The sequence below is a fragment of the Camelus bactrianus genome, chromosome 4 (genome assembly GCF_048773025.1).
Source record: "Camelus bactrianus isolate YW-2024 breed Bactrian camel chromosome 4, ASM4877302v1, whole genome shotgun sequence".
NCBI classification, from domain to species: domain Eukaryota; kingdom Metazoa; phylum Chordata; class Mammalia; order Artiodactyla; family Camelidae; genus Camelus; species Camelus bactrianus.
The window spans coordinates 13109306-13125780 of record NC_133542.1 but is presented as its reverse complement, the minus strand read 5'-3'; positions in this window follow the sequence as shown (position 1 = coordinate 13125780).

The following is a 16475-nucleotide window of genomic DNA, read 5'->3' as shown; positions in this document are numbered from 1 at the left end:
AGGAAAAAAAAACCCCACAAGTACTAAAAAAACCCAAAATGTGAAATGAAGCTCAACTTCATAATTAAGAAAGTGTGTATCAAAACCACGTGGTAATCATTTCCTTTTTTCCCATCAGATGGGGAAAAAAAAAAAGTTCAGTGGTGTCTAGATCTAGTAGCCACAGGGTGGGTAATGGGAATCCTAATATTTTGTTGCTGAGAGAAAATGAGTGCAACCTTTCTAGAGGGAAATGTAACAATATTTATGTTGATAAAAAGGACCTAGAAGTCCCTTTGCTAGGAGTTTACTCAATCAATAGGCTTTCAAAAAATTTACCGAGACATATCTTTTGGGAGAGAGTGGGTCTCCCTTGTTCTGTACCTCTCGTGCTGTCTCCCGTGTTGGAGGGACTTCATCAGCACGAGACGATGGCCTTTCTTTGCTCCCTCGTTCACTCTTCCCAAGAGGAGGTGGAGTGATATATCTGATGTGAGCTTGGAGTAACAGACATGTGCACCTCTGCCCCACCCTCTCTCCCTTCTTTTGGAAGCTGCCTGCCTGTCTTCAGGGAGCACATGTTCATTTGCCCCTCGATGCTGTGGTTTTGGGGAGGGGGTGGAGTGTATGTGGGGTGGGGTAGGGAAATCTCACATTCTGCGCTGAATTATTAGGAAGCTGTGTTGCAGACAGTTTTAAGCCACATTCTTCAATATTTGTAGTAATGAAGGCAGTATTTTGGTCTCTGAATGCCTTCTTTCTTGCCTCTCTCTTACTTGGTTGAGAATGAGGGTGGGACAGAAAGGATAAGCCTTGAGAACTACGAAAGGAATGGAATTTCAGGGACAAAAGGAACCATAAAGGTTTTGACCTTGGTGGATTGATGTGACATTATTTTGGGTAATGGGCTGCCTTTGTAGAATCCTATCCTGTTTTTTAACTGCTGCAGTTAGAATCCGTACATTTTAAGACTCAATTTCACGTGGTATTTTAACTTCAGCAAGATGAACCAGCTTGTGGCACTTTTCTGTACTAGCTAATGGTTTTATATGCACCACACCGGCCTAATGTAAACGCTCAAGGGCGTTAGAGAAGACACAGGCCTCAGCAAACACACGTACCCCTAGACCCACGGTCGTCCAGAGAGCTGGTTTTGCATGAAAGCGATCATCTTTGCAATAAACCTTGACTCTCTTACATTCAACATAAACTGAGCACCTACTTGGATACTACTGAGCTTGAAGGATCTGTAGGATTAGAATACAGTGGCCTTGGTTGCTAAGCAAGTAACGAATTCACACGCACCAGAAACTCTAGTTCCTTCAGTTCCTGAGGTGGAAGTAGAAACAGAGCGTAATCTCCAGCACCCCTCATCTTCTCCTCTGATGAGGGCGCTCCTCCTTCTCCCATTAGCTACGCCGAGGCCTTGGCAGAGCAGGTGAGGACAAGATGGCACCTCCGTAATTCCTGTCAGTGCCCTCGCCCTGTGTGTGTGACCGCCCTGCCTGAGCGGCCCTCGTGTCCCCCTCTGCCCGTGCAGAGCTCTCATGTTCTTCACGGCCCCCGTGATGTCCTGCCTCTTCCTTGAACCCATTCTTGATTGTTTACACGTCTTTCTTTTATGAAGTTAGAACTTCTTATCAAATAGCCTTTATTGTTCACAAATGTTTCTAATGCGTTTTGCTTTAATTTATTATAGACCAAAACGCCATGAGGGCAGGATTTTATTTGTACCTCCTGTCCTTTCTCTCCTTCTGCCAATAAATGTGTGTCCCGTACCTCTAAAAGCACTCTGTGATTATGGGGTAGTTTATAATTTACCAGATTATATATTATATATATTATAATGTAATAGTTTTACAGATTAAAAATCAATGATATTTTATTAATATTTGAAAAGTTAAAGGAAAATTTTAACTTCACCAACCATCACCAAGAACCATTTTTATTTTGGTTACTGTTGTTACCTACCTTTCTTTCTTCTCTGATCTCAATGTAGATCTGCTTTGCATGGAGCATTCTGCACTGTGCTTCCCCCCCACCATAGCATCATGAATATGTCCTTGCAGCTCTATAATCTTCAAAATTATCATTCTTGTTGGTTGCATCATTTCTTGTTGTTTCTTGTTGATAGACCATAATTACCATGCCACGCCCTCTTGTTGGGCATGAAGTGTATTTAAAGTTTCTTGCCACAAGGTAGAGTTAACATTGTCAAATGTGTAGCTTCTTGGTTTCGTTGTATTTTGAAGATAAATTCCCAGGATGTTGTGTAATTCATAATAGATGTCGGTAATTGAATGCCATTGACTTTGTCCCTGAACATTTTGGAGTAACTTTAGGCGATGAGTCACAATAAAAGTTCCTCATTGTTTTTTGTTTTTTGCTTTTTTGGTTAGCAAGGTCTACAAAGAATATTTGTGCTTATGAAGGAGTTTTCTCTGCAATTTCAGTGTCCAACTTCTTGAGGAAATGTGTAGGCACTGAAGTCAAATTTGGCCACAATATAGACTTTTCCCTTTGAAACTTCGGAACACCAAATACAACAGCCATGAAACCACCCACATTTGGTTTGCAAGGATGAAACTTTCATGCAGACTCCCTGCAGGATTCTGTAACCCAAATGGCATTGTCTCCAGACAAATGGCAATTGTAGCAGTGTGTCCAGGGAAATATATATTGGTTCCTTTCAGGGCTTCATCTGTAGTTTAGATTTTGCTCTCTATAAAAAATGCAGGAAAATTTGTTGAAATTTATTGTGGGCTTACCAGCCTACCCTCCCGTACAGGAATAATCACAAACTATAAAACATGCAAGGATTGAAACAGAGTGTATGACACTTGATGGTTGTGATTTAAGAGACAGGAGATGTAATTATGCACTGCTGAGTTCTTGTCCTTGCTTATGCAAGGACACAGTCAGTAGAAAGTTTCCGTACCCTAGGCAGGGCAAAGTCTTGGTATAACTTGGAGAGATCTCCAAAATTGAGACTGAAAACCCACCTTTTCTGAGGTAGGACTTTGTGGACTGCCATAAATAGATTTGCATTTATTCTAGATGTGTTGTTGAATTAATTAATAAGTGGATAAGTACTAAAAGTGTCCATCTCCATAGTCTTATGCAGAGGTAATGCGGATTCTCTGTTCTTTGTATCCAGGACCTCTGGGTCATGTCTCTTTCCCACTTTGCTCTGTCATGAATCCACCTCAGTATTCTCAACTTACGGACTAAACGGAAGAGAGAACCACCACCAACGTAAGTAGTAGAAGTAGTGAGGGAAAGGAAGTGGGAAGAGAAGCAAGCGAGGGTCCACAAGGAGATGCATCATCTTGATTCTACAGTGAGTCATGAAGCCACCACTGTTCCTTACTATTGACTATTTTTGTTTCCCATTATTCACCCTTCCACGGTCCCGTTTTCTCTATCTGGTATCTCAGATAGTCACAGTTCCTTGCCAGATATGATAACCTAAATATTGATTTCTGAGAAGACAAAGTTTGTGGTGGTCCAAGCTCTGTGTAGTTGGAGAGTCTGCCCTTACGCGTGAAACACAGGAGGGTTTTATGGTAGACTCTGGGTTACTGTCAGTGTTAGTCACCTTGGCCAACCTCATGAGCTCCTTTTTTTTTTTTCTGCATAAGATACATGATTCCCAAATGTCCATCCTGAAATGCGGCTTTCATTTAATGGAAGTATTATCCTTGTTCAAGTAGAAATGTCCTTTGCACAGGTGTTAAGTGCATGGGTCAGCAGAGTGCTGAGTACGGGAGCAGAGGCAGGCATATTGAGTGTGGACCATGAAATTTACCATCAAGAAGTGCCATCCACGTTTCCACTGTTTGGTTCTCAGATGTGTTATTTTGGTTGTGGGTGAAAAGCCATGATAGATTGGCCATTGGTTCAGGCATATACATAGGTTATAAAACATGACTCTGGGTTCATAAGATATTTTCTCCCAGTTGGGACTATATTGATTTTCAATGACCTATTTTAATATTTTTGGATGATGAAGACAATCATAAGACCTCTGGCTTCACATGGGGTTTAAGATGGAGAGCCTGGTTGCTTAGAGGGCTTCTTTAAAGAATGTACAATTAAATTGAGAGATAAATCAAGAGAAGACATTTGCTAGATGGATAAAGGGAGGAAGGGGCAGAAGTGTTCCAGGCAGAGGGAACAGAATATGCAAAGAGCTTGTGGTGGGAGAAAGAAGCGTGTGTCTGAGAAACCTAAAAGTGAATAATGGTGTAGTAAAGCCCAGAGACTGAACGAAAGAGAAGTGTGAAATGAGGATTTAGATAACGGGCAGGGGCCAGAGCATATAGAGGCTTATAGGCCACGTTAAGTATCTTTGGTATTATCCTAAGAAGAGTAGAAAGCTGTAAAGTGTTCTAAGGGTGTGTGTGCACATGTCCTGTGAAGGGAAAAGTTTTGACATAATCAGATTTGCTGTATAAAACTTGCACTCCAGCTAAAGTGTGGAAGCATGGAGAACACATTGCAAAGGTGCCAAAAAGAGTAGAGCCTAATGGAGGGGGTGGGGGGCAACAATAGTAGGAAAAACTATAGTGGGAGATCCGTGGCAGTGAAGACTGGGATGAGTATATGGAATTCAAGAGATTTTCAGAATATGATTGAAGACATAGACACAGTTACCCACGGAGGGAGTATAGAGTGAGGACTGACAGACACAGTTTGAGACTTGAGGAACTTAAAAATCTAATTGTGGAGTAGAGGAGGATAAACCTGTCTAGGAGGCTGATGAGGTGATCGCAGGGAAGAAACCAGGAGAGGCTCTGCCATGGGAGCCACGCGAGGAAAGCCTTTTGGGTGATGGGTGTGGCTGACTGCGTAAAGTGCTGGTGAGAGGTAGAGTAGAGGAGCGCTGAGAAGCGTCCCTCGGGTTTAGTGTCCCAGAGGCATTGGGGATCCTTAGTGTGGGCCATTTTGGTGGCTGCATGCAGGTGGAAGAGAGGGGAAAGTGAGGAAATCCAAAGGGATAGCAGCACACTGTTTCAGGAATTCCGTGCGGGAGAGGGTTGCTGGGGAGGAACGTGGGTTAGCGGGTAATGGTGTTGTTTTAATAGGAGACTTCTGTGAGAGAGGACACCCAATAGTGTAAATTTACTGATATGAAAAAGGGATTTAAATCAGGAGGGGGCTAGACACTTCCTCTGTTGTGATAAGAAGGAAGTGGGTGCAGGTGTGGGGGTACTAGGAATTTGATAGCAGGAAACCAAGGAGCACCCATTTGATGGCTTTTAATTTCTGTGAAGTAGAAGTTAACTGCTGAGAGTGAAGAGCAATGGAGAAAAGGTGGGAGATTTGAGAGGAGTTTTGAAGCTGCCATTTTCAGGACAGTGGAAGAAACAGATGATCATAAAAGGCACAAAAAAAAAGGACCAGAGCAGGACGGCTGGGCAGTGTTGGTGATGATGAATTTAAATGTCTGAAGGGGTAGGCTGAGGGGAGATTATGAAAGACTGAAAGCTAAATTCAAATGGACTCACCTAGGCTAGTGATTCTCAGACGGTGTCTAGCAGGACTTCTGTTAAATACCTAAGATGTGAATAGATACATTTCTTAAAAACACAAATAGCATGGGGTGGGGAGGGGGGAGCCTGAGGAACTCTGCCTCCCGTCTCCCTCGCTTACTCGTCACGTCCTTCACTGCACTGTGTGTCTGTGAGAAGTCGTGAGATGAGTAAAACTTGCTGAACTTCGTTTGAACCAACTCTCCCCAAGAGAGGTCTTCGAGACCTGGCCTGTGCCTGACAACCTCGCCGCAGACAGTCTCCTCACCCGCTCCTCCCTCTCACTTCTCCTGGACTATTTACATTTCTTTAAAATGCCCCCCCCGTTCTTTTTTCAAGTCCTTTGCACAGGCTGTTCCCTTAGCCTGGAACATCGTTTTTCCCCAGCCACTTTTCATAGGGCTGTCTCGGGGTAGAAATCACTTACGCTGGAAATCCTTCCTGGAATCGCCCAAGCTTTGTGTCCATTGTCTCTGTCTGTCTGCTCTCCTCCTCTGAGGTCCCAGCACCCTAACTCCCTGTTGGCTGTAGTCTCTCCCACTGGACTATAAGCAAATTGAAGCAAGGAAATCTGCCTTCTTTAGCGTTGTTTCCCCGTCACCTAGCATAGGGCCTTTTGTAGTACATACTCTGTAAGTGGCTGGGGAGCCAGTGATAAATGGTCCTTCCTTCCACCTTGTGCAGGGGAGGAGGGGTCTTGTGCACGATTGTGAGAGACGCTGCGTCAGGTGGATCTGGCCCTGGGTGGGCACTTACCCCGCAGGTGGGTGCTGGGCTGGAGCCGTATTCTTCTGTGGTTGATTTCTGTCCTTGTTACTCTGCACAGTTACATGCACGTGTGCACCTATCATGCATCCCTGAACGTAGACATATGTCTGTACCCACACGTGGGCACAAGTGTGCATTCTTCCTTTCCTCAGCTTTTCCCTTTGTCCCCTCCGTCTGCCCCACATTCCTTGTGGAGTGATAGTAGTTTTCACACTCCTAGTACTCACCTTGATCTCTTTCCCTCCCCGTATAATGTTTTTCACAGTCATTCCTCTGGGCCTCATGCCCTTTCAGTTTGTCTTTTATTTCTTCTGCTTCTTTCCTAGGCTGCTTAAAGTGCCTCCCAACAGACTTTCAATAGGAATACGGAGGCCCGCGTTGGCGGTGCAGATGTTAAACAATGGCAGTGTTCAGTGCTTTTTTCCCCCTTTACTACAGGGACTAGACGCATACAGTGTTTCACTGCTCATTCTTTGTAATATTACTGCATAGGCAAAATGTTAATCAATTACAGCAGCAGAACTAATTAAAAGGCATGCATTATACATCTTGTGGACACATACTTCATTAGCATGAATTCTCAGCATTACACATTCATGTCAGAGGGAATTAAAAGGAAAAATTAAAAAAATAAAAAGACATACACAGAGAACCAAGCACTTTGGTTTTCTTAAGACTTTCACTGAATGTATGTCCTTGTGGCTTCAGAAGTCTTTTTAATTGTTTTGTGTGTGATTTTAAAAGAAAAACACTATATCCCATTTATATATATTTTAAAAAAATCCAAGGATCCTTAAAATGATAAAGTTAATCCCGTTTTTTACTCTCTGAAAAACTTAAATGATACTCAGTGAATAGGTTTCTAGAAACAGAAACAAACGTTTTATTTAGCTCTTGCAGAATATTTCCCAATAGACATTTGATTATAAGTAGATCAATAACTAGACTCTCATATTGGTAGTGGGGTTGCTTTCAGCTCAGTTCTTTTCCCAGAGCCCAGCTTGGTCAGTAGCAAGACAGGCCAAGAGTCATGGGGAAAGGGCAGCTCAGAATTGCCATATAGTCCTTCCCAGTTGTTTGATGTCTTCCTTAGGAGAATTTGTGGATTCAGGTTTTTCGTGACAATTTGGGCTTAACAAGACAGAACCATGTATTGTCTGTGCTGGCAGTTCTCTTGTGCATAGGTAGTTCTCATAGCTCGCTCTATAGACACCTTTGCATGGAAACCAACCTCACAGACAGGAGGAAGTGCTTGCTGGGGTTGACCAGGTATCCTTTAGTCACTGAGCCAGTAGTGTGATGGCTGGATTCTGCTTTTACCTGTGAGTATTCGTATCACTTTTTAGTTTCTTGCCTCCTTCAGAAACAGGATTCAAGAGCTGCAAATGCTGAGTTGATTATACTATTATAAAAGCTTTTCAATTCATCTCTCTCCATTTACTCTTGGCCCATAGTCTATTCTCCACTCAACAGTCCAAGTGCAATTTAGAAAATGTGAATCGGATCACATTGCACCCTTGTGTGCCACTCTCAAATGCTTCCCATCATTTTGGAGAAAATTCAAAGTCTTCCCAGTGGCCTACGAGGCCCCCTTGATTTGGCCCCTTCGCCAGTCTCATTTCTTATTACTGTCTGTCTTTTCCACTTTGCTCTGATAACACTGGCATTCCTGTTCTTTGGATGTGTCAAACTCACTTTCTCCTCAGGACCTTTGCACGTGCTCTTCCTTTTTTCTGACAGTCTTATCCCAGATCTAAGTATAGCTTTATCATTCAGTTCATCCAGCTGTCTCCTCAGAAGAGACTTCTCTAACTACCTCCCGTAGAACACCAGGTAGCACTTACAGCTACCTGATATTATGCTGTATGTTTATTTGAAATGCCTTCTCTTCATCAAAATGCAAGCTTCTTGTAGTTAGAGGTTTTATCATCTGACTGCTCAGTGTTTTCATAGCACAGTCTGAAAGAGTACCTGGTAAGTAGTATTCCCTATGTATTTATTGAATAAATGAGCAAATGAATCTTCTTGGGTGTAGTTGAGTGAATACTGGTATTTGGATTTGACCAGTTAACAAACTCAAAAGGACCTGTTAGGCACATGGCTCTTAATGTGAGAGCTTGAGAGGAAATGACATAAGACAGTGAAAAATGCTGTAAAGCTGGTATTATGGTAGGACAATAATGTGGGGTCAGATAGGGTCTAAGTGTACTTTAAGTAGAAGGACGGAGTGACAATGTTGTAGGTGCTTTCATCAAAACCTACAATAGTTAATGAGTATTTAGGGAAAAGAGCCCTTGTCTACCTGACTGCTCAGATTGTAAATTGGCCCCCCTCTCTGGTATCTCAAGAAGTTGCATTAATTTTTGACTCAGCAGTTCCACTATGGGTAATTTAGCTTACAAAAGAAATTAGATCATGAGTGGAAATTTCGCTCCAAAGACATCTGGTGCACAATCATTTATAACAAGAAAACAAACAAACAAAGAAACAAACAAACAAAAAACAAAGGAAACCACCTAAATTTCAAACAATATGGCATAGGTTAGATAAGTTACAGTACAGTTAGACAGTGGAATTCTTTGTAACCATTTAAAATGGAAAAATATTCACAATAAAATGCCAAGTGAAAAAAGTTGATGAAACAAGACATGCCCATTAAAATATATATACATATAGTAAAGTTGGGTTTTGCTTCTGTTGAGTGAACCACCTCAGTGTTACCGGTGGTTACCTGTTCATTTAGAGTTACTGGAAATTTTAAGTTTTCTGTTTCCTATCTGTCTTTTAATGATTCTTTAATGAACATTTATTATTTGCATATTTAATACACAAATAACACACCAACAATACACCAATTTACTAATACACCAGTCAACCCCACAAAGAGTGACTAATTTGTGAAAGAAATTAATGCATAGAGTTTGTCTATGAATATGCTTCTTCATGATGAGACCTGTCTTTTAGGTTATGCACCTATTTAAGTGACACACATGTATTGAGCACCTGCTGTAGACCATACTCTGTACTAGGCTAACCCTCTGCCACGGGGATGTTGACTTCATGCAGCCCTTCCCCACCATAGTCAGCGTTTCCCTGGGACAGAGGAGAGGCTCTTTCACGTCCCCCTCTATCTCCTTTTCTTTGAAGATACTTCTAAATGTAAAGCGTTGGTGCTAGCCCAATCCCAAGGCTTTTCATTTTGGACCATCTGCTCTACTGAGATAATTTTTTTGCCCCAGAGAGCTGCTCCCTGATAGTAAACTGGAACTGGCCCGCACAGTTACTGTCTGGGGTTGCCTCCCGACCGTGTCCGTGGGCTCTGTGCCCAGCCCAGCTTCCCAAGACAGAGCTGGTAGACCTACCTTGTTTCCTGCCCTGCAAGCTTGACAGAGGCAGGAATAAAAGGCACCCTGCTGACTGGCCTCCACGCAGAGCAGTAGCTAAAGGATGGCAGTGGCTTGATACCTCCTTTTCTAGGTGTCCTGTTTAAAGTGGAATCCCCAGCGTATTAGCTGACACAGAGTAGGCACTCAGTGAATACGTCAGTGCAGTGAATGATTTACAAGGAGGCCAGTTATCCACTCGTTTCTCATCTTGCTGAAAGCACCCTTAGAGGGGTTCCTTTCTCCAGGTTTCTCCAGATCCCCAGCCAGGGACACGTGAAAAGGTAAGGCATTTGGGACGAGTCCTGTGTGTAATAACTCTTGACAAATGAAGGCCCGCTGTGACAGAATGCCCAAGATGAGAAGGCACATAAATAATCCATGTTGCCTCATAAAGATTGCAAGGGCACCCACGGACAGTCGGCTTTGTCCCTGCTTAACATGCAGGCGTTTAATTGGAAACTTCAATAATAAATTAAGCTTTCTGTGTTGGAATCGCTCTCTGTCATTCTGCTTGTCTGTCCCTGAATGAGATGAATTTCCGTGGCGTGCTTAGATTACTTTGTTCGACACCAGCAGGCAACTGCTGTTAATGATTCTTGACTCTCCTGGTTGCTGGAGGGGAGTTTCATCTTCCTGGTGGGGGCTAGGGGTGGCGGTCGTTGTGCTGCTTGGGCCAGAACTGCCACACGGTGTCCATCTGCACACCTGCATCATTAACCTCTAGGAAGAGGGAGCAGTCTCTCCCTCTCTCCTTCCCCCGTTAGCAGAATTGTCCAGCCTTACTTAATACCCAGTGTTCCCAAGTTAGGCAAATACACCTCTTTGTTTCACATATCCCAAGATTTACCTCCTTTCTATAAAAACAGAAACAAAACTGAAGTTCTGCAGAACAGAGATGGTTTCTTATAAAAAGTGGATGGTGTTTCCTCTACCTATGGGTGGCCCAATCTAGTTTCACCTTCTGTTTTCCTTCAAGTCCAGAAAAATCCCGTTCTCATCAAGAGAAATACATCAGGGGGTTAAAAAAAAAAAAAAAACTTAGACTATGCTGTTGTGTTTGGGTTATATAACCAATTTCCCAAACTAACTAATAAAAGGAGGCTTTATTAACATGAAGGCAGGAGATTTTTGAAGGAGGTGAGGAGCCGCAAGCTTCCTCCCTGTGGTGGCTGTGATCACAATTACAAGATGATAACTTCAGAGGAAGACAAATGCCCCTCTGCCCTTTAAAACAGTCAATAAGCTTTTATAGGCAGGCACCAAAGAGTGCACTGTACTCTCATTTAGTTTTTAATTAATACCAAATTACAATGGTGTTTTCAGAGCATCCTCAGTTACAGCCCCATTAGGAGTAAGAGCTTCACCGGATGGATGCTAATGCTGAAGAGCCCCAGGGGAATGAGTGTGAGAAACAGGCTGCTGCAGGGGCAGGAGGGCACTAGAGAGAAAAAACCCTCACCTGAACAGCACGTGGAGCACAAGGGTAGTCAGAGGCCTCCTCGTGAAAGGATTGCAAGGTCTTGCTCTACTTAGGAGAGCTTCAGAGTTGAGGGGAGGCATGGTGGAGAGGAAGGAGGTGGAGTCTGAGATTAGGTAACATTGGGTAGAAATTCTATAAAGTGAGAAAACTAGTGGTTACCAGTGGGGAGGAAGCAGGGGAGGAGGGTGGGCAGGTTTTTGGGATTAAGGGACACAAACTATGAGGTGTAAAATAAATAAGCAACGAGCAATTGCACAGCACAGGGAAATACAGCCTTATTTTGTCACAACTGTAAATGGAGTATAAGCTATAAAAGTATTGAAGCACTGTGTTGTACACCTGAAACTAATAAAATATTGTAAATCAGTTATACTTCAGTTTAAAAAAAAGAGAGTGCCCACCCAGCTTTCAGGTTTCTGGGAAGATCAGTGAGCTTGTTTTTATCAAGTTCCAGGTACATGGTAGGTGCCCAGCAAATGGTAGCCATCATTGCCTCTATTTTGTGTCTATAAATTTCAAAAAGGACCATGTAGTCTGGGCTGAGTAAGAGTACTTTTTTCAGAAGAGTGTGAACTTTGAAGGATACGGTTCTCACCATGATTACTGCAGACCCTGTTCTGATGTCCTGAATGACACAGGGCAGTCAGGTTATGTCTCCTTTCAGGACTGCCCTTGTTGGCACGTCACAGGAGGCCCTGGAGTGTTTAATGGAGGAAGGAATCATACTGGTGGCAGCAACACATTTAAAATTTCTATTTTAAAACCTAGTTTATTATTTTAAGAAGACTGAAAAGAATTGTTCATAATAATAGCAGCTGTGATTGCCTTTGAAAGATGGAAGTATAAAGGACTTTTTTCCCAACCTCTCTGTATTTTCTACATTTACTACAATGAGCCAGCATATATTACTCTTACAATTAGAAAAACTAAAACGACCACTTGTTAAATACTTCAGTATTCTATGTCTTGTTCTGGACATTTGAAAGAGTAACATTTGAGGAGCTTAGCTGACTAATGGTCAGATGTCCACTAATAGGACTTGAGGGGTTGAGAAATTCAAATTCCAGCCTCAGAAATCAGTACAGCTCCAGTTGGCCAGGACCCTCCACTCCTTTAAAGTTTATGAAAGGCAGTGACAGAGTGTTTCATATGAGGGAATCTAGCCTAGTTAATACACCTCTCATCTTAGAAAAATAAAATTTGTTTTACATAAGGGTTCTCTTAGTCCCTAACCCTCCCCTGATTTCTGGAACATTTTGTTCCAGTGTGGGACAAAGTCTTCTGATCTAGCCTCTGACACAGAATTTTGGTTCTCTGGGAACCTCAGCGAACACAGGGAAATAGGACGAACACTGGCTTATCCCACTGAGCCTAGTGCCCTGTTTCTGCACTGTCGGCAAACCTGGTAGGAATAGCTCCAGAGGAGACTGCGGGCATCTTGAGCAAGTTTTAATGTAAGCAGTTATCTTCTTCAAACAGACAGTTTGGGTCTCTCCATCTTATTCACCAGGACTCTTTAGGTCAAGCAAATGGTCTTAGCAAATGCTGGGGTGCTTGTTTAGACAAGAACATCTGATTGACACTTCTGTACCAAAGTAACTATGAGGAAAAAGCTAACAGCCCATCCCTTAGCTCGCAGGGGTGAGCCGGTCTGTACACTGACCGTGGTACCGCGACCTGGAACGTGAGTCAGGTTTGGATCATGAGGAGAATCCTGTCATACCTTTCTCTGTAGTAGGTGGGGGGAAGGGCGCAGTCAAAAGAGAACTTGCAGTGCTGGAGAGAAGCATCAGATGAGGGGTGAGTATTCCAGAAAGGAGTAAGTTAACTAATGGTACTGAGTAAGAGAAAGAAGTTTAAGGGGTTAAGATTTTTGAGAGATTATAACATAACTCTGGGGAAGCGTTGTGAGAAAGCAGAAGACACAGCTCTTTAAGGACTTGGGTGAAATAGAATGAAAAGTCACATGGAACTGCAGAAAATTAATGACAGCGAGGCTGGAGTCTTGAAGAGTCAAGGGGTAGAAAAGTGAAAACAAGGCGACACATCTCTGCTAGTTGCTGAAATCCTTTTTCATTCCATCTGTATTAGTTTATATTGACTTCTCTAACTTGTCTTGCTCATACTGTTACCAAACCAGGTTCACTTGCCTGACGGGCAGCAAGACAAAACCCTGAGACTCCAAGATTTGCAGCAGAGAAAGGGTTTATTCACAGGGCAGCCAAGCGAGGAGACGGGAGAACAATTCTGATTAAGTTCCCTGACGGCCAGGGGCTTGGGATGTTTACAGATAAGAAGCAGGGTGTTCTTATATGTGGAGAAAGCTGATTGGAGGTAGGGAAAAGGTGAGGACTGGGGTGTTCTGTGCAGGCGTATCTGAGTTGCATGCGTCTTCATGGGATGTATGTTTAAAAATGGAGGTGCTTAGCATAGTCCGAGGGTCGAGGGTTCGGCCCTCTGATGTCAAAAGGTCATTCATCGGATACCTGCATAGGCCCAGTTTTAGGGTCACTGGTCCCAACCTGTCTTAGCCAGCTGGAGCTTGAACTCGACATGGCTGACTTGAAGTTTCTGGAAAACAGCTCAAACATCTTGTTTGGGCTCCATAAAGGTTGCAGGGTATACAGTTTACAACTGAATAATGAAAGTGAGTTTGCTCAGGTAGGCTATGAAGCGGGCAGGTTTTTAGCAAGCTGTAAGAGTAGCTCAAGAATTCTGTTAGTTGTCAGTTTCTCTTAAGCGTATGGGACATACACCACCTCTTGTGTTCATGGTAAACGAAGGTGATGGAACACTTGATTAATGTACCAGAACCAACTGCTATGAACTGAACGATGTCCGCCCTAATTAGTATGTTGAAGCCTTAACCCCCAGTGTGATTGTATTTGGACATAGAGCTTCTAGAAAAAAATTAAAGTTAAATATGATGATAAGAGTGGGTCCTAATCTGATAGGATTTGTGGGCCTTACAAAGAGAGAGGGAGGAAGAGGTACTCTCGCCTTGTGTATGTACCAAGGGAAGGCCCTGGGAGGACACAGTGAGAAGGGAGGTGTCTGGACCCCAAGGAGAGAGCTCTCACCAGAGGCTGACCCTGCTGGCACCTTGATCTTGGACTTCCCAGCCTCCAAAACTGTGAGAAATAAATTTCTATTGTTTAAGCCTTCCAGCCTATGGGATTTTGTTTTGGAAGTCCAGGCTAAGATACCAACTATGTTTCTGTTTTATTTTGGTCAAATTTCTCTCAATTACTATGGCAGAATCTTGGCCCCAGAAATTTTTTTAAAAGTCAAGCTTAATTCATTTCATTTCTTTAAGTTTCCTAACTGACAGGAATAATTTCTCATGGTCATTTCCCATCACTTACAGTGACAATTTTTTTGCTGTGAAGAAAAGAGGTCATGTTACTGTATACCTTGGAAGGCCTATTTCTTCATTCCCATCTGTTTTATGTGATTCCATGGTCATCCTTGAATGCAGATACCTCAGAATGGGTTCTTCCTATTTTTTCAATTTTAAATCTTGAACAGTTTTATTTTTCTGTTTTCCAAGTATGTATAGTAATTCAGCTATACCCGTGAATACAGGAGAAGGCTGAACTTCTGTTATGATTAAAATGATTAATAAAACAACACTATTATTGAAACATTAAAAGGATGAGGGGAAGAATAAATGGACATTCACAAACCAAATAAGATTTTTTTAGTAAAGTATTTTATTTTTGTGTCTCAACAGATGAAATTCATAACCTTGTTTTCTGATAAGACAATTCAAACATACAAATCAATTACAACAATGTGCTTATCAGCTCCCCCCTCCCACCCCTGTTTCTTAAAGCAACTGACAAATTTGAAGGACAACACGACAATAGGGCTTAGCTAAACAATATGGCAATTAAAATTGGTCCTCTAAGAAAATAATTACAATAGTTATTGAAAAAAATGTGTCCTTTGAGCAAAACAGACTGCATGAAAAGCAGCATCATGAAACGAGGCGGATTACAGCTCCCCTTCCCACAAAAGGGAAAGGGGATGTATGTAAAAACAATGGTACAGAAAGCTGGGGAGTCAGACTGAAAACAACAGAAAACCCTAGCCAATAAATGTCTCCAATGAAATGCCTCCCCTTGAAGATACCCATTCAAACTCTTGTTTCACATTGAAATAACTACTCCACCCCCAGCATCTGGAAGTGAATCATTTTATTATCCTTTGTTAAAATTAGCTTAAGAAGTTTTCCTAGCTAACATCTCTCAAAGAGAGGGGAATTTGTGATGAATCTTACAGAGGTTATATTAAAGATAAACCCAGCCAATTAATGGTCAATGCTGTTTTAGTTCTGGTTGTAAAGGGAGCAAACCTGGGACTCCCAGGTGGAAGAGGGGTTGCTTCTCAGTGACTTCATGCAGCCACTCTACATCCTGCAGCACCTTTGTGGTAGGCGCCCAGTTCTACACCCCACTCCCTCACGCTTTCACGGTAAGCCTCACAGCAGCCTGTGAGGAGGGCAGTGTTACAGCCACTTTGAGAGCTTGGGGTGCGGAGATGTTAAATCTCTTACCCATTAGAACTTACTCCAGATCCCTGTCTTTTTAGTGCTTAACTACACTAACTCCCTGAGAGTGGATCATTAAAGCAGGAAGGTCCTTAAAGCCAGATACTGGTACCTGGCCAGTTGGGCACTAAGGCCCATCTCTAAACTACATGATATGAATGATGGAATGAGAGACAGGTTGGGATCGACATGGAAGCTAAAGAAGCTAATGGGGAGAAATGCAGGATTAAAGATTGGAAGTACAGTTTGATAACAGTTCTGTTTATTGATGTGATGTTAAGTTTCTATGATAATGGATGCTCAGTGGATGTTACGTGATTAAATGGATGAATGGATGAATGAATGAAAGGAGATTGTGCTTAGATATGTGGAAAATTAAATTTTAGAGATATTTTACAACAAGAACTGGACAAATCTGATTTTCAACTTCTCATCAGGAATGAGAAGGGAGGAGTTAAGGAGGTTCCTGAATTTTCTGTTGGCGTGTATTTGAGCTAATATTGGCAGCATTTAAAAGGCTACAGATACACAGACATTTAAATAATTTTAGTCTAGAATCTGTGTACTTATTGGTTTCAAGTCCAGACTATGAAGATCAATATTAGAGGCATTGCCACATACAGAAACTATCCATTTTCTTTCAAAACGAAATTCTCTTTTATTTTCTCATTGCCATGTATTTGATCAGCTTGTGCTCTCCAGTTCTTACCAAATGCTATTTTGAAAATACATTGAACTAAAATAATGAACTACACTTCTCTTGATTCACCAGCCAG